This window comes from Lissotriton helveticus, chromosome 7 (assembly GCF_964261635.1).
Source record: "Lissotriton helveticus chromosome 7, aLisHel1.1, whole genome shotgun sequence".
NCBI classification, from domain to species: domain Eukaryota; kingdom Metazoa; phylum Chordata; class Amphibia; order Caudata; family Salamandridae; genus Lissotriton; species Lissotriton helveticus.
Window position 1 is genome coordinate 376,924,921 of NC_136068.1, and position 21,902 is coordinate 376,946,822.

The window sequence follows — 21,902 nt, forward strand, 5'->3', positions numbered from 1 at the left end:
TGATAATTCATTTTTGGAAGGAAATACTGAGTTGTGTGGTGATTGTGACTGATACCCTTCTCCCCCACAGCCCACTTCATTGTTTATTACAGGTAAGACCCACTACAAAAAAGACAAAACACATTAACCGCTTTGTTGCTCTGGCTATGATATTGACAAAGCACCACATAGCTATGGCCATGGAAATCCTCAATCAACCCTCCCAATAACAGAATAGCACAGAGATTTCATAAAATGTTCAAAGGTGGAAATAACTTCAAGATCAGGTACTGGGAGGTGTATTTGGAAGATGAGATATACCAAAAGGGGCAGATATCTGGGAAAATTAGATGACAAATCTTATGAGCACCCACTGCGATGACACAATCGGGAATGTAGAAAATGTTTATCTCTCACGGGTTGGAGATTAGGTCTAACATTGGCCACATAAGGTTCAGAATTCAAGATGATGTTGCAAATGTAGAACTGCACAAAATAAAGCACTAAGTTGGACTTTCTTAGTGACCACCTGTTGCACTCCGATGGTTAAAGTAACCTTGCTCCGATTAAAGATAAGGTCCACAAAAGTTAGTTTTTTCTTTGTTCAAAAGAATATTTTTTTATTACATGCTGTAACATCACAATGATAATTCTCATGTATGACTGTACATCGTGTCAATATCATCTTGGTATCACATGTATTTAACTCTTTTTTATCAATCATCCCAATGCATTTCGGGTTGGAGACCCTTCATCAGGGGACTGTGTATCCTGAAAATAAATGATCAAAATCAAGCGTTTGGAACCTTCTAACATGTACAAGCAGAGTCTCTAGGTCCGTATATACTTCAATGTGAAGGTGGCAGGAAGAAGAAGGTGGAAGAACCGTGATCCCTTCTAATTTATCACATTATTATTAGAACATTTCCCATACTCAATATGGTTCTGTAGGTTTCCTTTTGTCGGCTTTAATAAGTTCCCAATACCAAAAAAACACATATTTTTTTGGTTTAACAATATCTTGTATCACGTCTTCGTACTACCAGGTGTCATTATCCATCCCATTTTTTGGCAGGACCACCATGATTGTAGGTGAAGATATTTGAAACTTGACAGCTCTCATTCTGTTGCATCTGATGTTGTCTCCAATCAACAAGGTTTGGTTCATTTCTTAAATCTCACAGGCATTAAAACCCGCTTCTGTAAGGGGTGTGAGTTTATCATCTAAGCATTCTGGTGTCCCTGGGAAATCCCTGGTTGGAAGTAGGTGTGTATAATACTGAATACCAAAGACTTTACTCAGATGGAACCATATTTTAAGGCTGCTGGAAACATGATAAGATGTACCCGTTTTGAAAAATGTTGAGTCTCTGAACTTACAAAGAAAATGTTCCTGCCTCAGACTCCTTAACATTGCAGCAGATACCTTGCCCAAGAATGTGCTATCGGGCTGTGTTGCCAGCATTCAACAATTTTTTTTTTAATTACATAGCCGTATATCTGAACATCAGGTAAAGCCAGACCTCCCTTATTTAACTTCTTTCTAATTTTTTCCATGACAGCCTTATAACTTTAGATGGCCAAATAAGGCTATTAACCTTACCTTGTATCTTGTTAATATGAGTTGTTGGGGCTGTAAAGGGTATGGTGTTGAATAAAGAAGTCACGTTAAAAAGGACCTTAATTTTAATCAGATTAACCCTCCCATAGATTGTTGGATGTAGGTTTTTTCCATCTCTTTTAACAGGCAATCTAATTCATTGCAGACCTTGTTTGGGGTTTTAAAAGGGAGATCTTCTAGGTTATGTGTGATTACAAATCGTTTTTAGTGCTCTGCATGCTCTCTCTAACATCCATAGCATTACCTCTATTTTTGATTCTTTAATATTCAATAGCAAAAGATTTTCCCAGATTTTTCAGCATGATCTTCCAAAGTGTCAGCTGTATATAATGTGATCCTGATTGACAGACCTAGGTCTCAAATGGGATCATAGCCCAATCTAATTAGATTAGTTCTGCACAGGGTTTGATGTATAAGTCAAATATTAGTGGCGATAAGGGACACTCTTTTCTAGTCCCTTTTGAAATGGAACATTTGACCGTTTAGGCACAGTTTATTAATATTCTTTCCGAGGGCTTTTTGTACACGGCTTGAATGGTATTAATAATATTCTAATTGTGTTCAAAAGCCTTTCGAATTTCCCACAGATATACCCTACCAAAAGGCTTGGCATCCAAAGTTGCTTCTGTTAACAGAATGACAAACATTTCTATCCATCGATTGTTCCTGTCAAGAGGTATGTCAGTATATTGCATTGTCTGCCTGGTATAAAATCTTTTTGATCGGAATCAATTAAAGAAGGAATAATGTCTGCTAGCCTATTAGCTATAATACCGCAGATTTTAATAGCACAATGGGTCTGTAAGAATCAGTTTTGTTAGGACCTTTATTTGGTTTCAAGATTGCAATTATAGTAACTTCATACCAGGAAAGAATAATCTCTTCTTCATTGAGATATATTAGGTTATACATTATTTTCGATATGGGAACAAGCCCAGTCATTAGCTTCTTATAATCAATCAATCAATCAATCACTTTTAAAGTGCACTGCTTACCCATGAGGGTCTCAAGGCGCTTTAGGAAGGGGGGCGCTGTGTTGTAATGTGCTATTCACTAATGCAGTCTCTCCACTGTGGTTCTCTGCCTGTCTGCTCAGCCTGTGGTGAAGTCACTTGGAATGTTGAGGTTGGTTTGTATGTAGCAGAGAATCAGTTGGTGTGATGGGCTGAGCAGAGAGGACCTTGCTCCTGGTGGGGCATCTACAGGTTTTACCAAGGATCTTATTGTTATCTTGTTACTGTGAGCCTGAAGGATTACTACGTGAATAAATCTACTGACTTATCATCTACAAGTGTCTCTGCGCTTCCATACTTCGTTTTAACACTGGCGACGATTGAAAAAGAACCTACTTAAACTACCTTTTAATGGATTTAACTTTTGAAACTGAAGTAGAAGAAGAAGCGCTTTTAAAAAGGCGTTTAAAAAACTGGTACTGATTAGAAACTTAAAGACTTTAAGACTTCAAGTAAGTGTTTTAAAATTTGTGGAATGGATGAAACTTGGCACCCCTAATGCCCCACCAGTGACCCTGTCAACGGTCGCCCTCAATGCTAGGTGTCAGTTTCTTCCCAGTACTAGACTATATAATTACAGATTTGGGACAGTTTTTGGCTTGCGTTTTAAAGATTTGCTTTTTAGAGAAGATCAGCTACGCATTGGTAAATAATGATGGCAGCAGCGATTTACGAGGAGCGATATGAAACCACTTTCTTGCAGGACACTCAATATTACTTCAGTCAAGGTACTGTGTATTTACATATAGTCTCTATGTTCATTTTGACATTCCTCGGAGGCAAAGATCGAGCCCCGGTGTATGATTTAAAAGGCGTTGGATGATCCAACGGACTGTAAGGCTAAGACTGGCATAATAAGCTAGGAGCACACAATTGGGAAAATTTAGAAACCAGTTTTGATATAATGCATTATACATTATAATAGCACATTGTTTCCATATCTATGAAGCTTTACCACGTTATGTCAATTGTATTTTTGAGTGTTGTGTCATGATTTTATTTATTTGGAAAAGTTTTTGGGGGACTTGTGTGTGTGTTTTGTTTATAAGGAAAGTTTACCTACTGGTAGCTGTAGGTTGTGTGGGCTGTCAAATCTTTTTGACTGATGGTATGTTCCCTGTGGACTGTGTTCAGGACTGTGCTCATTTTATTCTCTAGAAATTCCAGGTTTTAGCCATTATGTTTGGGTTTAAGTATACTGAATTCCAGTGTATTTTGTAGGAGTGTTTTGTCTGCGCGTTTGTGTTTGTTTTTCTGAATTTCAAATTTTGGCCAGTTTTGTCTAGGATTCAAGGATACCTGGAATTTTCGTGGGTTTTGTACACATGCTATATAGACTGTGTGTGATGTGACGACTACACACATGGGGTTAAGGGATACCCTAGGTTTTTGATTTGCTTTGTGTTATGTATGCATGCTGTGTGTGACGGCTGCACACGTGGGGTTAAGGGATACCCAAGGGTTTTGGTTTGCCTTGTGTTATGTTTATACGCTACATACACTGTGTGTGACGGGTACACACGTTGGGGGTTATTTCTGGTGTGTGTGACTTCTCTTATTTGTTTTGCTATAGTATATTACCCTTGGTTATGGAGATTGGTGCAGCACCTTTGGAAATTGGTGCGGTTTTAGTTTCTTGATATTTTTGTTTTTGATCATTTTATAGGAGAAGGGTGTAAAGATGTATTACATTGTTTTTGTGGTGCGTCCTCTTCTCTCTGACAAAAGTGTGTTTACCATCATTATACATTTTTGTGATTATAATCGTTATTAAGGGGGAAGGATGTGTTATATTGTTTTTATGCATTCTTCCTTTCCTGACTTGTGTGGGGGAAGGTTGTGTTATATGTTGTTTTAATGCATTCTTCTTTTCCTGACTTATATAATTTCTGTATTTTATCTGCTTCTATTCCTGGCTTGTGTATTCTCTTTCCTGACTTGTGCTTTTGTATTTTCATTCCAGGCTCCTGTATTTTACCTTCTTCTATTTCGTGATTTTATCTTCTTCTGTTTCCTTTGAATGTTTTGTTTATTAAAAGGGGAGATGTGTTGTAATGTGCTATTCACTAATGCAGTCTCTCCACTGTGGTTCTCTGCCTGTCTGCTCAGCCTGTGGTGAAGTCACTTGGAATGTTGAGGTTGGTTTGTATGTAGCAGAGAATCAGTTGGCGTGATGGGCTGAGCAGAGAGGACCTTGCTCCTGGTGGGGCATCTACAGGTTTTACCAAGGATCTTATTGTTATCTTGTTACTGTGAGCCTGAAGGATTACTACGTGAATAAATCTACTGACTTATCATCTACAAGTGTCTCTGCGCTTCCATACTTCGTTTTAACACGCTGCTACTGCTCGAAGAGCCATGTCTTGAAGAGTCTTCTGAAGGTGAGCAGGTCTTGGGTCTGTCGCAGGTGGGTAGGGAGGGTGTTCCAGGTCTTGGCGGCGAGGAAGGAGAAGGATCTGACGCCGGAGGTTGTTCATTGGATGCGGGGGACGGTTGCGAGGGTGGCAGAGCGGAGCTGGTGGGTTGGGGTGTGGAAACTGAGTCTGCTGTTCAGGTAGGCTAGTCCGGTGTTGTGGATTGCCTTGTGTGCATGGGTGAGGAGCTTTAAGGTGATCCTCTTGTTGATGGGGAGACAGTGCAGGTGTCTCAGGTAAGGGGTGATGTGGCTGCGACGAGTGATGTTGAGGATCAGTCAGGCGGAGGCGTTTGGATGCTGCTGACGAGGGCTTGGGTCACCGTTCTTCTTGTTTCGGTCAGGATCCATTTGTAGATCCTGCGGAGCATGCGGAGGGTGTTGTAGCAGGCAGAGGAGATGGCGTTGACCTACTTCGACATGGAGAGGGAGCAGTCGAGGATGAATCCTAGGTTGCGTACGTGGTCCGTGGGTGTTGGTGAGGTTGCCAGTGTGGTCAGCCACCAGGAGTCATCCCAGGCAAAGGGGGTGGGGCCGAGGATGAGGACCTCCATCTTGTTCGAGTTCAGTTTCAGATGGCTGCTCCTCATCCACGGCGACGGCCTTCATTCCCTCGTGGAGGTTGGTTTTGGCGGTGTGCGGGTCCTTGGTGAGGGAGAAGATGAGCTGAGTGTCATCAGCGTAGGAGATGATGTTGAGGTTGTGCTGGCGGGCCACTTGTGCGAGGGGGGCCATGTAGACGTTGAACAGGGTCGGGCTGAGGGATGAGCCCTGGGGTACGCCGCATATGGTGTCGGTGGCTTCAGATTGGAAGGGTGGTAGGCGGACTCTCTGGGTTCTGCCTGAGAGGAAGGGCGAGGTCCAGGGCCTTTTCTCGGATTCCGGCTTCATGGGGGCGTGTCTTTAATGTGTGGTGGCAGACCGTGTCGAAGGCGGCTCAGAGGTTCAGAAGGATGAGGGCTGATGTCTCGCCGTTGTCGAGTAGGCACCTGATGTCATCTGTGGCGGCGATGAGGTCTGTATCGGTGCTGTGGTTTCGTCTGAATCCGGACTGGGACGGGTCTAGGATGTTGTTGTCCTTGAAGTGGCCGGTCAGTTGCATGTTGGTGATTTTCTCGATGACCTTCGTAAGGGGAGCAGGGAGATGGGCCGGAAGTTCTTAAGGGCCTTGGGGTCCACCTTGGGTGTCTTGAGGAGGGCGTTGATTTCGGCATGCTTCCAGCTTTCTGGGAATGTCGCTGTTTCGAAGGAGATGTTGATGACCTTCCGTAGTTGGGGTGCGATGGTTGCGTCTGCGGATGGCGTCCTTGTGGGCTGCGTGGCTGTACGGTGTGCGTTTGTGGAGCAATTTCTTCCCCAGTTTCCGGCATGTGCGTTTGGAGGTGTGGAGCTCCTCGGTGAACCATGTGGCTTTCTTGCTGGTGTGGTTGTTGGGGGGTTTCTTGAGTGGGGCGAGGGTGTTGGCGCAGTCGACGATCCACTGTCTGAGGTTGCTAGTGGCGGCGCCTGGGTCGGTGGGGTTGGTGGGGGGGTTCAGGGCGAGGGTGGAAGTCAGCTGATCTTCGGCGACTTTGCTCCAGCAGCGGTGGGGCAGCTTTTGGGTGCGGTGGTGCGTGGTAGGTTTCTGGAAGGTGAAATGGATGCAGCAGTGGTCGGTCCAGTGGAGTTCGGTGGTGTGGTTGAAGGCGACGTGGGTGCTTGTGGCGAAGATGGGGTCAAGTGTGTGGCCGGCGGCGTGGGTGGGTGCGGTGATGAGTTGTCTGAGGCCAAGGTTGGTGAGGTTGTCGATGAGAGTGGCGGACTTGGCGTTGCTGCTGTTCTCGAGGTGGAAGTTTAGGTCCCCGGGGGGATGTAGTCCATGGAGGCGAGTGCGTAGGTGCTGGCGAGGTCGGCGATGGAGTCGCCAAACTGAGCTTGAGGTCCGGGGGGTCTGTAGACGAGTACTCCTCTGAGGGTGATGTTGGGGTTGATGTGGATCCAGAAGTGCAGTTGTTCAGCGGTGTTAAGGGTGTCGTCTGGGTGGGTGTAGCACTGGAGGGTGGACTTGTGGACGATGGCTAGATCTCCATCAGTTCCGTTAGCGCGGTCCCTGCGGGCAATCTTGATGGCTACGGTGATGTCGGGCATCGAGGAGTCGTTCCACCAGGTCTCAGTCAGAAAGGCAACATCTGGTGTGGAGCTGACGAGCAGGTCCCAGAGCTCGACGGCGTGTTTGCGTGCGGAGCGGGTGTTGAGGATGCAGCGAAGGTGGCTGGGTCCGGTCCTTGGAGGTTTGGTGGTTCAGTTGTAGGTGAAGTTGCAGGTGCAGCAAGAGAAAGGTCCGTGGGTGCGCTTCGGGGTGGCCTGGAAGCAGCGATTGTCACGGTTGGTGTTGAGTGCGAGGAGAGTGCTGGCGTCGTACCGGAGTCTGGCATCGTGGTGTGTGCAGGGTCCGGGGGTTCTGGCGCTGGGCGCGGTCCAGGCGCGGACGGGCGCAGACGGGCTTGCCTCTGTCTGTTTCAGGCAGGTAGGGAGAGAGGAGCAGCTGGGAGGCGGGAGCGGGGTGGCAGGGGGCGGGGCCGCAGGGGAGCAGCAGCGGGAACGGGCTTCTGGAACAGGCGGAGCAGCGGCTGCAAGGGAGGCGCTGGCACGCAGGTGGAGCTGTGCGGCAGCAGGGGAGCGACAAGTCCTGCAAGCAGGGTCAGGGGTCATAAAGCTCACCTGATATCTCATTCAGCCATGCTGCTTTCCAGTTCTTTAGTTTCCTTATCTGTCTTATTATTTTGTCCTCTGTGATTTTAGTTGCTAGACCTATGTTTGAATTTTACTAATTACTAGCAATTATTTATCTATTGGCCATTCCATAATGTTGTTTGGGTCTGGACGTATATTTTCCTTCTATTATGAACTAATATTTTTAATCATGTCTGCTTCTGTTTCTTCCATAGTATTTAATTTTATCTCTGTTCCATATTCTATTAGTGTATCTATAAAGTTTCTGATTACAGCAGTTTTAGCTTTCAAGGCTGATAGTGCTCCACTGTTCTCACCATGCTCAAAATGCTGCATCTTGCTAGCTCTCCATTGATCTCATATTGTCTTATTCAAGCTCACTGTAAACTCACTCTGAATATTTTCTAACTCTAATCACATATCAGGGGCTTTATGAGGTGCAGCTATGGATTTTTTCTGTACCTCTCTTTCTTTTTCCACAATCTTTTCACTCAAGTTCCTATCGTCTTTGCTTGTCTTCATATTTTGTAGGAATGAAATCTTACAGATGATCCCCTATGCATCCCATACTATGATGTGACTGAATGTGTCCACATTATGATAAAGATTTTCCTAACTCTTTTCTGATATTTCTTGCATAAAACTCTTCTCAGGGAGCAGGACTCTATTCTGTATCCACATAGTTCTTGCCCTAGCTATTGGGAGGTCTGAACAAAGAGTGACCACCGAACAGTCAGATATGAGTGCTGGAACATGGGTTAGATTTATCTAGAAAGAAGAAATACATTTGGTAATGATGTCCATACTTTTTGCTGTAAAAACTATATCTTCTCTGGTTACTTAATTTTTGTGCCATATGTCACATAATCCTAAGTCTTGCATTATATTCTTTCATTTGCGCCCAATTTTCCGAATCTGTAATTATATTTGGAGGTTCTATCAATAAATTTATTGAGCAGGACACTGAACTCTCCACTTACAAGAGTAGGAGCAGGAGTGTTTAATAGTTGACATTCTAGGTAAGCCTGGGCGGAGTTCGTGGAGTTCCGCTGAGCAAAACTCTGCGAAGTGTCAAAAAAACTCTGCTGCGCTATGCGGAAATCCACAAACGGCGGAGTGTGTTAGAAAAAATGCAGTTTGCAGTCATTTTCATTGCCAGGTGTTTGTCCATGCTGTGAAATTATCGCAAATGGCATCATATACAGCGCAAGCAAGCACAGCTTCCTTTCTGCCGCTTAAGTAGATTTTCTACTCGAGCGGTAGCTTTCTCAACACAAGCAGACAGTTTCTCAACATGAGCGGTGACAAGCATCCCCAGACACTCGCATTGAGAAAGCCGTCCGCCCACGTTGAAAAAATTTCACCAGGAGGTTGATTTCCCTCACTCATGCTCACTAACTTGATGTTGACGAGTGCGAGCAAGGAACATAGTTTTTCAGAACTCCGTGAGCTTTGTGTAATGCGGACTGCGTAAAAAAACGCTGAAAACTCCGTGAGCGGAGTGGAGATCACCGCTCAAACTTAATTCTAGGGGTCCTAAATATGTAGAATCATCACATTTGGGATAACAATGACCGCCCATCCGTTATAACTGCCTGATATCTAGAGTAGCAAAGAACGTCTCCCTGTGATATTGGTTTTATAGTTTGTTAACGTGATTCTGAAGTTCTTTCTTATGATTATAGTTACTCCTTTGGTGCTACATTGCTAATTTCTTGTACAGACTTTTTTGTTTCTAAAAAAAGGTTCTACACTCAGGTATTTGTAAGTGAGTCTCTTAGAGTATAATAATCTGGGCCTAAGGGTTTTAAAAAAAAAAAAATGATTTAGCTTGCTGACTTTGGTGGAGAAGTGTGGCTCACTGGTTAGAGGAGGCAGACCTGGAAGCAGAGGTCAGCCCGGGACCAGGGTTCAATTCCCGGCTCGGCGGGGTCTTGAGTCCTAAAATGTCCATGGACTCGACAATTCTCGCTCCGGTGCCTACTCGATTCACGGGTTCACACTCTGCGACTCTGGGCAATAGCTTGCTTAATCTCCACAACGGCCCCTCGCGGCGGGATGCCTGGCTTTCACCTTGCGGATACCCTGCCGGGGTTATCTCACAGGGGAATACCAGGACGGGTTCCCTAAGCAAGCGCTTAGAAACCGTTTGGTGATTTGCGCTATATAAATTCCTGTACATTTACATTTACATTTACATTTACATTTGCCCACATGTCCTGGTCCTTCCCCCCACATTCTCCCCTACTGTCAGGAGGTGATTTCTGTGCTATCTCAAATAATTGAAGCACCCTTGGTTCCCTCCCCTGAGTTGGGGCTGCTGGGGATGGTTCAGCGATTCAAACTGTGCTATATACGCTTCACAGCGATTACTCTCCTGCTTGCAAAGCGCAAGATAGCCTCTCTCTGGGGAGCCAGGGCTCGTCCAACTAAGGTTGTCTTAGAACCAGTGTGTATTGTAATGTCCTCTCCGAGATTTACTCCTCGCTCCAGCATCCTTCCTCTAGGCGTGACATCTGGTGCATATACTGCACGTTTCTACAGTGAACACTGCATGCCTCACATGCCGTTCCTACCTCGCCAAAACCCCTCCACGGACTGAGGGTGCAGGTGGTGGGGCCCCAGTTACTCCCCACAGATTGCTTTCTTTCTTGGGAGCATCCCCCATGGCTCTGGAATGATTATAACTTGCACATGAACAGCGTCATCACCGGTATTTGACTACTGCTTTATGTAAGATATTGTGCAGAGTCCACCTCACTTAAATATGACATGATCTTTATTTGTTTTTGGGAGTATTGTGGATGTTTGAATAATTTGGAAGCGAGGCAAGATGGCGCCTGAACGTCGAGCCGTGTCGGACGTGTGAGCTGCTCTCTCCTCTGATCCACAGGTCGTCGACATCCGAGAAAATGATGACTCGACCAAGGTATCCAGAAAGCGGCCAAGTTACAGTGGGAAGTCGGAGCGATTGAAAAGCGAAAAAGTGAACGGGGAAAAAAAAACAACCGGAGAAGTACGAGTGATTTCCAACTCACCGGTACAGGTTTGAACACAGAGCGCCGAACGCTGTGCGCTGAGGTCAGCGAGGACGCTGAACGCCGAATGCTGGGAATACTGGGCGTAGACTCGGAGATTGATTACCGCTGTGGACGCTGAGCTCAACAGGCGGGTTCTTTGACGAGCGCTGCGAGGTCGTTGTGCTCTGCTAACAGTAAACGGCAAGAGGGGACATGGCACCTAAAGGGACTCGTAAAAAACGGGAACCGGAGACCGGCACAACAGTGAGTATGAATGCTGATAAAGACTCGAGTGGGACTGCATTAAAAAAAACGGGGGGAGTGATCTCGGCTGAGAATATGGGTGAAAGCCCTAACAGAGTTGCAGTTGTATCAACTAAACAAACTATCTCCACCTTGTTTAAGGCAGTTGAAGCAAAAAAACGCCAGGAATTGGTGAGCAGCCCACAGATTGTTTCACAGGGAATACAAGGAACTAATGGAGAGCCTAATGTATCAACAGCTAAAGCAGGGCCACAAGGTGAACTTACATCAAATGCTGTGATTCAACCCGCTATTTCGTCTACGGCCGCTCTCCCCCCTCCAAATAGTAGCTTAACTGCCACCCCCACCCCCACCTTCATAGAAAACAACCCTAGATCTAGAGTACAGGGGAGAGATGCTATGGTTACTTCGGAAATGCCTAATATATTGGACCGCAGCCTTGATTTAAATGTAATTAACGAGGCAGAATCACTGGATTTTTATTCAGTTTCAGAAAATTCTGCCTCCTCATGTGAAGATTTGGCTGCTCAATATTCCAAACAGATGCATTTGGAGGAAGGTGAGAGCGAAGTAGATGATGACGATGATATCGAGGCTAAGGAAGATATTAAGGACAGCCCCATTACTGTGAGGGGTGAGGGTGACGTCTCTCTAACTGAGGGGGCTACAGGAGGGTGTCAAGAAGATCTAACAGAAAACATGACTTTGGCCACAATCTATCAGACAATTCTGAGTCATATGGAAAAGACAGAGCAGGACAGCCAAAAAATTCAAAACTCATGTCGGAAGCTGCAAAACTCTATTCAGAGACTGGCAAAATCTCAATCTGACTTTGGAGAGAGATTTAACGAGGTTGAGACTAGAGTGTCTAACATCGAGGATGAACTAGTTCAAGTTCAAGTTCAAGTTCAAGAATTTGTATAGCGCACTACTCACCCAGAGGGTCTCAAGGCGCTGGGGGGGGATTATTATTTATCGAATAGCCAGGTTTTAAGTTCTTTTCTGGAGGAGATGTGGTTCTGTGTAAGGCGGAGGTAAGTGGGGAGTGAGTTCCAGGTCTTGGCCGCCAAGTAGGAGAAGGATCTACCTCCCATCGTGGATCTTTGGATACGCGGAACTGCGGCGAGGCCTTGATTGGAGGATCTTAGTTGGCGGGTGGGTGTGTAGAAGGATAGTCGAGTGTTGAGGCATTCGGGCCCTAGTTTGTAGAGGGCCTTGTGTGCATGGGTGAGGAGACGGAATGTTATTCTCTTGTTGACGGGAAGCCAGTGTAGGTCTTTCAGGTGGCCGGTAATGTGGTCTTGGCGAGGGATGCCCAAAATGAGTCTCGCTGATGCGTTTTGGATGCGTTGGAGTTTTTTCTGTAATTTGGCTGTGATTCCGGCGTAGAGGGTGTTTCCGTAGTCAAGTCGACTCGTAACCAGTGCGTGGGTGACAGTCTTTCTTGTTTCGACGGGGATCCAATGGAAGATTTTTTTGAGCATACGAAGTACGTTGAAGCAGGAGGATGAGACGGCGTTGACTTGTCTGGTCATCGAGAGCGAGGAGTCCAGGATGAAGCCGAGGTTACGTGCGTGGTCAGTGGGTATGGGTGCTGAGCCCAGATCCGAAGGCCACCATGAGTCGTCCCAGGCAGAGGGGGATGAGCCTAGGATGAGCACTTCCGTTTTGTCTGAGTTAAGTTTTAGGCGGCTGTTTTTCATCCATACGGCTACTTCTTTCATGCCTTCGTGAAGATTCCTTTTGGCGGTGTTGGCGTCTTTGGTGAGGGAAAGGATCAACTGTGTGTCGTCGGCGTAGGAGATGATGTTAAGGTTGTGTTGACGACCGATGGAAGCGAGTGGACTCATGTAAACGTTGAAGAGGGTGGGACTGAGTGATGATCCTTGTGGTACTCCGCAGATGACTTCGGTGGCTTCTGATTTGAACGGGGGAAGTTGGACTGTCTGGGTTCTTCCAGCTAGGAACGAGATGATCCAGTCCAAGGCATTTTCTTTTATGCCGATGTTGCTGAGGCGTTGTATGAGGGTGCTGTGACAGACAGTGTCGAAGGCGGCGGAGAGGTCGAGTAGAATGAGGGCCACTGTTTCTCCGTTGTCCAGTAGTGTTCGGATGTCGTCTGTTGCTGCGATGAGGGCGGTTTCGGTGCTGTGTTTGGCTCGAAAGCCGGACTGTGAGGGATCGAGGGAGTTGTTGGATTCGAGGAAGGTGGTGAGTTGGCTATTGACGGCTTTCTCAATGACTTTGGCCGGGAATGGGAGAAGGGATATGGAGCGGTAGTTTTTAAGTTCAGAGGGGTCTGCAGTGGGTTTCTTCAGGAGGGCGCTGACTTCGGCATGTTTCCAGCTTTCTGGGAAAGTAGCAGAGTTGAAGGAGCAGTTGATGACATCACGGAGATGGGGTGCGATGATGGAGTCAGCTTTGTTGAAGATGTGGTGGGGGCATGGGTCGGTTGGCGAGCCAGAATGGATGGAGTTCATAAGGCGGATGGTGTCTTCAGTGGTGATTGGGTTCCAGGCGCTGAGGTTGTTAGTGGGCGGTTTGTGTTCTGAGTGGGGTGGAGAGGGTTGTTCGTTGGAGCTGTTTTTGAAACTGTTATGTATGTCAGCAATTTTGTTGTAGAAGAAGGAGGATAGCGAGTCGCAGAGGTCTTGGGAGGGAGTGATGTCGTTTGAGGCTGCGGTGGGGTTGGTGAATTCTTTGACGATGTTGAAAAGTTCCTTGCTGTTATGGGCGTTGTTGTCCAGTCGGTTCTTGAACGCTGATTTCTTGGTGGATCGAATCAGCTGGTGGTGTTTGCGGGTGGCTGTCTTGAGGGTGGTCATGTTGTCGGTGGTTGGGTTTTTTCACCATGTTTTCTCGAGAGTACGGCATAGCTTCTTGGATTTTTTGAGGTCATCGTTGAACCAGGGGGCCTTTTTGCTGTCTTGTTTGGTATGATGGTTTTTCAAGGGTGCTAATTCGTCAGCGCTGTGAGTGATCCATTGTTTGAATTTGATGGCCGCTTGGTTTGGGTCCGAAGAGAGGGCGGGTGGGTTTAGGTTGAGCGATGTGAGGAGTTGGTCGGTGGTGATTTTATTCCATTTTCTTCGGGGAATATGTTGTGGGGGGTCGTGGGTCGAGGTGGTTTTGTATCTGAAGTGAACACAACTGTGGTCCGTCCAATGGAGAGCAGTGGTGTGATCGAAGGAGATGTGTTTGCTGGAGGTGAAGATTGGGTTGAGCGTATGTCCGGCTAAATGGGTGGGGGTGTTCACAAGTTGTTTGAGGCCGAGATTGGCCATGTTGTCAAGAAGGGTGGTGGTGTTGCTGTCATTCTTCTTTTCCAGGTGGAAGTTGATGTCTCCTAGTAGAATGTAGTTCTCGGAGGCGAGGGCATGTGGATTGATAAAGTCAGCGATGTCTTCGCTGAATTGTTTGCGGGTTCCTGGAGGCCTGTAGATGAGGGTGCCTCTGAGTGTGGTCCTGGGGTCGGTGTGGATTTGGAAGTGGAGGTGTTCGGCGGTTGTAAGGATATCGTCGGAGCTGGTCGAGATTTTGATGGTGTTCTTGTGGACGATGGCGATGCCTCCTCCTGTTTGGACGGTGCGGTCTTTCCGGATGATCTTGTAGCCGTCCGGGATGGCTATGGCGATGTCGGGTGTTGATGATGCGTTCATCCATGTTTCAGTAAGGAAGGCGACGTCCGGTGATGTAGTGTCGAGTAGATCCCAGAGTTCGGTGGCGTGTCTGTGGATCGAGCGGGTGTTAAGCAGGATGCACTTTAGGTGGTTAGAGTTGGATCTGTGTTTGGGGTTGGTGGATGTGGTATGGGTCTTGATGCTGGTAAATTTGCAGGAGTGGCAGGTGAAGGGACCGTGGGTACGTCCCGGGACAGCTTCGTAGCATTGCGGTGTGCGTCCGGGGTTAAGGGCTCGAAGGGTGGCGGCGTCAAGCGTTATGCGGGTGGAGTGGGATTTGCTAGGACCAGGGGGTCTGGCCCTGGGCGCGGTCCAGGTGCGGACGGGCGTAGACGGGCTTACCTTTGGCGCACCTTCGGCGCGGCCGCAGCGCGTGGACGCTGCACGTTGAGTCATCTGTCTTATATTGATAGTGGAGGGGGCGGAGCGTGGGAGGGGCAGCTGGGAGGCGGGAGCTGGGAGGAGACACGGGCTCACGCAGGTAAACACAAGCCTAAAATGGCAGCCCGGTCCCTGAAACAAAACTGGGACACAGCCAGAGTGGTAAACTATTTAAAAACACTCTCCACACAATTTTCTCTGCCCCCCACAGTAATGCCAATAGTGCGCAGCAATTATAAACAGAGATAATGAAGGCAAATGAAACCAGGCGCCGAGTGTGCTATTAATTAAATTAATTAATTGTTACGATGTCAGCAGAACGATACCAGGCGCTGAATGCGCTCTTACAGGGCAGGCAGGCAGCAGCGCGATGTTCTGATCAGTGCGGTTCAGCGTCTGAAGGGAGGCAGAGTGCGAGGGGAGCGACCGCAATGGAAAGCGTCCACACGGTCACCTAGGTCAACTAGGAAAACAAAAAGCTGTTACTGAAAATCTTAATGCTAATACAGAAGACTTACTCTGGAAAATGGCCGATTTTGAAAACCGTTCTCGGCGTAATAATCTTAGACTAATGCAAATTCCCGAGGGCAAAGAAGGACAAGATCCACGCAAGTTTGTTATTGAACTATTTCAAAGGGCATTTCCTGATATAAAGAGGTGGGATTGGGAGAGAGAGATCGAACGTGCCCACAGATTCCCATTTAATATTCAACTTAGGCGCGGGGAAAACGCTAACAAACCTAGACCAATTTTGGTAGCCTTCAATAGCTTTCGCGCTAGAGAGGATATTTATACGAATACACGACCAAATAGCAAAAACATGGGTGCAGGATTTACAATCTTTGCGACATCAGACTATTGTAAATATACTATGGACACTCGCTGGCAATTAAGACAATTAGTGAATCAATTTCAAAGGAAGGGTTCACAAGCATATATTATGAATCCAGCCAAATTGAAAATTATTTATAAAGAGAATACTCGTTTCTTTAGTAATGTTGAAGCTGCCAAAGGATATTTGCATGATCTAAAAGAGGTTTAGAGCATGAATGCTTATTGATTTCATGATTCAGGGATCTCAGTTTTCTTTTCTCCTTTTCTAACGATGCAGTATAAAAAATTTTTTTTTTGCCTCTTTCTTTTCCTATTTGTTTTGTTTTTTCTTTTGTTAACTGTTGTTAACTGCTAAGGAGGAAAAATGCCACAAGAGCTTTACAAGTGTCAACTGTATAAAGTTAATGCTGTAGCCGCTAAAGCACACTTGCGTGATCTAAAAGATTCTTAGATTCTTAGATTATGATTCCAGATTTTCACGATTTTTCATGATTCATGTCAAGGTAGAGAAAATTTGAAAATAGGTGAATGAACAATATATATAAATGAGGTACAATTATGTTGAAACGATGACCTGTGAGGTATAATAGGGGAGAGGTGTAGGTCAGTACCATCACCAGGACCAGGAGTCCGAAAGCCTCGGTAAAGGAGGGGGGAGGAAAAGAGGGGGGGAGGGGGGGGGTGCTACTGGGCAGCGGGATGGGTGGGTAGTGGAGGGGGGCACGGGGTTTAAAGGGGAAAAAAGCCACTTGGAGGTCAAATGATTTTGTGGAACTAATTAAGACGAATGGAGTCAGTATTGAAGGGAATGTTAAGATCAAAATAATATACTTTAATGTTAATTACGGAGATAGAAATATGATTGGGGAAAGTTAGAATGGTTAAGAAAATGAAAATATGTTCTTTTAATGTTTCTGGCCATAACAATATAAATAAAAGAAAGAGGATTGCAGCAGAAATTAGTTTTTTGAAACCGGATACATTGTGTCTCCAAGAAACACATTTACCATGGGAGAAAAGAGGTCTTGTTTCTGATTTAGGATATACGTTATTTGCAACATCCCGTCAAACAAGCATGATTAGAGGGGTAATGATTCTGATCAAACCACGATTAGGTACGTTGGTAAACAGCCTTTCGGATAAATGGGGCAGATGGGTGATAGTCACGCTAAGTATAGGAACTATGTACCTAACAATATGCTCAATTTACGGATCCAATTTGGATGAGGGAGAAATATTTGAATATTTAAATCTTGAACTGGCTAACTGGAGAGCCCCTTTAATCTTATGTGGAGACTTTAATATTAGCTTGAGGACAGGCGAATTAGATGCTGGTACAGAGAACTATAAGGGGAGAAAACCCTGGGTCTTTAAAGCCTTATACAATCTAGTGAAGGATCACGCAATGGTTGATACTTGGAGTAAGAATCATCCTATGGCCCCAGGATATACTTTCTACTCTTCCCCCCATAAGAAACTAGTTCGTTTGGATTATTTCTTCACTTCAATTAGTATACAATCTAAAACAAAAATCCAGATATTCCCGAGAGTAACATCGGATCATTCACCACTGCTCATTGAGATCGCCTATATAGGAGAAGTAAAGCAGATTAGGAATTTCACATTTGATAGGAAGTTATGTTTAGATCCACAGTATAGAGAGGCTATGGTGAAATGGATTATAGAATTTATACAGAACAATAATGGATCAGCTGATATTGATATAATATGGGACACATGGAAGGCATACTTCAGAGGAGAAACAATGAGCTATGGTTTTTATACTCAAGATGTGCAACGGGGTAAATTGCGAGATCTTTATGATCAGCTTGCCAAAGCAGAAGAAAAGTTAACCACGGAAATTATGGAGGGACTTAATAATACAATCAAAATACAGGAATGTGAGGTTCTTATAGCTAAATGCCGAGCAAATATTACAGGAATCTGGTCTCAGGAGATTGCTCGGAAATATTTAGTATATAGAAGCCATATGCATGAATATGGGGAAGCTGTAGGCAGGGCCTTGGCATTAAGATTAAAAATGAAAGAATCTTCTCGCCAAATAGCTAGATTAAAAGATAAAAATGGTCTAATATCTGAAGATCCACAAAAAATGTTGGAAATATTTCATCAATTTTATACAGAATTATGTACGAAACAAGCTAATTTAGACATTGATTCTTTTCTGAATGAAGCGATACTCAATAAACTTAGTGAACCAGAGAAAGATGTGCTAGATCAACCTTTCACAATGGAAGAGTTGGAGGGCGCAATAAAAAATATACCCAATGGTAAGGCAGCCGGCCCTGACCTCATTCCAAGTGAGGTCTATAAATGCTTTTTTGATCCCTTAAAGAATCTTATGTTAGAGACATTCAGAAGAGCGCAAATAGGAAAAGCCCCCAAATCCTGGGATGATGCCTCGATAGTCATCTTTGCCAAAAAAGGGAAACCCCCAGAAGAGCCTGCCTCATACAGACCTATATCTTTGTTAAATTGCGATAGCAAGATTTACTCAAAGATGTTAGCTAATCGTATATCTAAGACCATAACACCCTTAGTATCATTAAACCAACATGGCTTCATTCCTAAAAGAGGAACTGTATCTCATATTAATAAAGTGATCACCTTAATTGATATAGCTGAAACTGAGAAGAGAGATCTGGTGTTGATATTACTTGACGCCGAGAAGGCGTTTGACCACGTAGAATGGGATTATTTATGGGAAGTTATGGATAGGATGGGATACGGTAATACATTTCTAACAGCTATAAAGGTACTATATCGATCACCTAATGCGAGAATTGTAGTTATGGGGCAAAAATCAGATAGTATAATTATTACGAGAGGCACCCGACAGGGATGCCCTTGTTCTCCACTTCTTTTTACGTTATTTATTAATCCTTTTTTAATTAAGTTACAGGAATCAGTATGTATTAAACCATTTATCGTATCTAACACACCTTTTTCAATATTTGCATACGCGGATGACATAGCTGTCATTACCACAGATCCCAGACAAGCAATCATAGAGATTGAACAGTTGGCTATCAATTTTGGACACAGCTCGGGTTACAAACTTAATGCTGCAAAAACGCAGGTACTTTGTACAGATAATCTTCAATATAATGACAACAGGGTAGTCTCAGAAGTAACATATCTAGGAATAACTATAAAATCACATACACAGGAGATAGTGATAGCTAATATGACTAAAGTAAAGTAAAGTCCACATTTGTAAAGCGCACAATCACCCGTAAGGGTCTCTAGGCGCTGGGGGCCGTCGGGAAGATTAAGCGAGCTATTGCCCAGAGTCACATGGTGCTGGGCTAACCTGCCGCCGGAGCCGGGGATCGAACCGTGGTCCCCAGATTCCAGCGTCAGTCGCCCTGGCCGCGGCGCCACACCTCTCCCCAGACTAGGATAACATCACAAATTCAACAATCATTAGACAGATGGGGGAGACTTCAACTTTCTTTAATTGGAAGAGGCAACATTATCAAGATGAGTATACTACCTAAAATACTATATATTTATCGTAGCATCCCTTTAGAAATTTCTCAAAGTTATATAAATAAAATACAAATACTATGTACGAAATTTTTTTGAGCACCTGGGAAAACCAGAAGAGCTATGAAATGGCTAACTTTGCCGGAAGAGAGAGGTGGGCGGGGGATCCCGGATTTCTTATTCTACTATTATGTATGTTTTTTACAGAAAATGCAAATTCTTTTGACTGGAGTACAAATATTTTATTTATTATTGGGAGAACACTCAAAGGGCTGTTTATTGAAAGAGCTGGAAGGCAATTACTATAAACACACCTGGTTTAAGGTGATTGATGCAGCAAATAAAGTATGGAGGAAAGTAAAAATTATATTGAAATTAGACAAAATTATTTTTTACACTCCATTTTCAGCAGAGAAAATTCTTCCATCAATATTTAGTGATCAGGTGGCTAAGGTATGGAGCACGTAGGGATCGTACGAATTGGAGATTTATATCAGAAGGACGGAACTTTCAAAGCTTTTTCCGAATTGATTAATAAATATCATATTCAACACTCTAGCTTCTTTAAGTATCTACAAATTAGGGATTTTTGTTTAAAGAAAGTAACCAATCCTACACCTAATATGTTAATAGAGGCGATACAAACAAAGAGAAAGATAGGGCAGATATATCAATTATTGTTGGAGTATAAACAGGACGATCTAAATAAATATAATATATATTGGCAAAATCAGCTGGAAGACAATGAACTGAATATTGTAGATACCATTCTCATGACTAAAGATGTTTGTATGTCAGCCAACATGAAGGCACAAGTATATAAAATGGTATTTAGACTATATTATACACCTAAACGAATGTCTTCATGGGGCCCACAATATGATGGAAAATGTTTTAGGTGTGGAGCAGAAGAAGCAGATTTACCTCATATTTTCTACAAATGTTCCAAATTGAGTCCTTTTATCTCAAATATAGAAAATTTCATGTCAGAAATTATTCACTATCCTATAAAAATATCTCCGGTATTGATGCTAATAGGAAGGACTCAATGTATTAATGAAAACACAGACTTGTCGAAACATAAATATTTTTTATTTGTAGCAATGATAGTCGCTAGATTATGTATAGCTACTGAATGGCTACAACCTGAAGCACCTGCTTTTGAGTTTTGGAAAAGGAAACTTTTGAACATATATGAATTAGAATGGAATTTATATGTGCTAAAAGGGACAAGGAAAAAAAGGATCGGAATATCGATATGGGGTGTACTTAAAGATTACTTAGAGAATTAGAATTCTTCCTGACTTATCTATGAATTTTGTAACGAACTAAAAATGCTGGAATCAATCATTTATATGTAAAAAATGTTTTTATGCTTGGCTGTATTCTTTTCTTATTGGATTTTTGAAATGTACGTTGTAATTCTTTTCTTCTGATCTCATGGTGGCAATAAAAAAAAAAATGAATAATTTGGATTTGGATTTCTTTTCTGGTGTAACTATACTGCTGAAAATTTCAATTTGCTCTCTGGTTTGTTGTAATCCATGCTGCATCCCACAAAGGTGTGATGTTGATATTCAGTCCTATTTTCGATTTAAACGCCTGTATTGTTTAGAATTTTTATTTTTTATTTAGCAGCTATGTTTTGCTTCTTCCTGGTGAACAGGCCACTTAAATTCAACATAATAATTTCCGTCAGTATATCCATATCTTTATCACCTCATTCCCATTATGCTTCCTACCTTTCACGGGTATTTAATTATACTTATCAATGTCGGTGTACAACTGATTGTTCTCTAATTTTCTACATAAGGGATCTGTGCCCTAAAGATTGTTTCCTTTCTGGCTGTTGTTTACCACCCAATAGTGTACCACTTGAGGAAGCCTCCCTACATTATATGGCATAGTAGTCTCAGCTTCTGGGGGTGATTTGAAGTGTATGTTTCTGTGTCAATATGTAGGAGGGTAGAACTAACTAAAGTAGCTGCCTATCCATACTTGGGTGTACGTTTTGATGACTGAGGGCCCTGCCTCAAAAGTCCCTAAAAAGGAATATCTTATTGAGAGCAGTGGGTGTGACAATAGACTTTCCTAAGAGATTATGGGCCAAACCGGTGTAGGCCTTGGTTAACGTATACCAAGAGAAATGTATGCCAATGGCAATTTATGGATGTGATGTATCGGGTTAGAAAGATAACAGAGAGCGGCAAGTTATAGAAATAACTTTTTGCGTAGGCTCCTGGCAGTTCCCGCAAGCTCCCCCTCTTTTATTGTCCATGAGGAAGCAGGCTTGGCATTCATTTTGGATCTTATTGCTTTGCTCCCTTCACATGTTGGCTCAGAAATTGGCCTAATGCCACACTTTCACTTAACCAGTTTGTGATTGAGGATTGTAGATCAGTTGAAGGGGCAGTCTGTATTTCCTGGCCTAGATATGTTAAAAGTATGCTGGAGAGTGTAGTCCCCCCCCCAGAA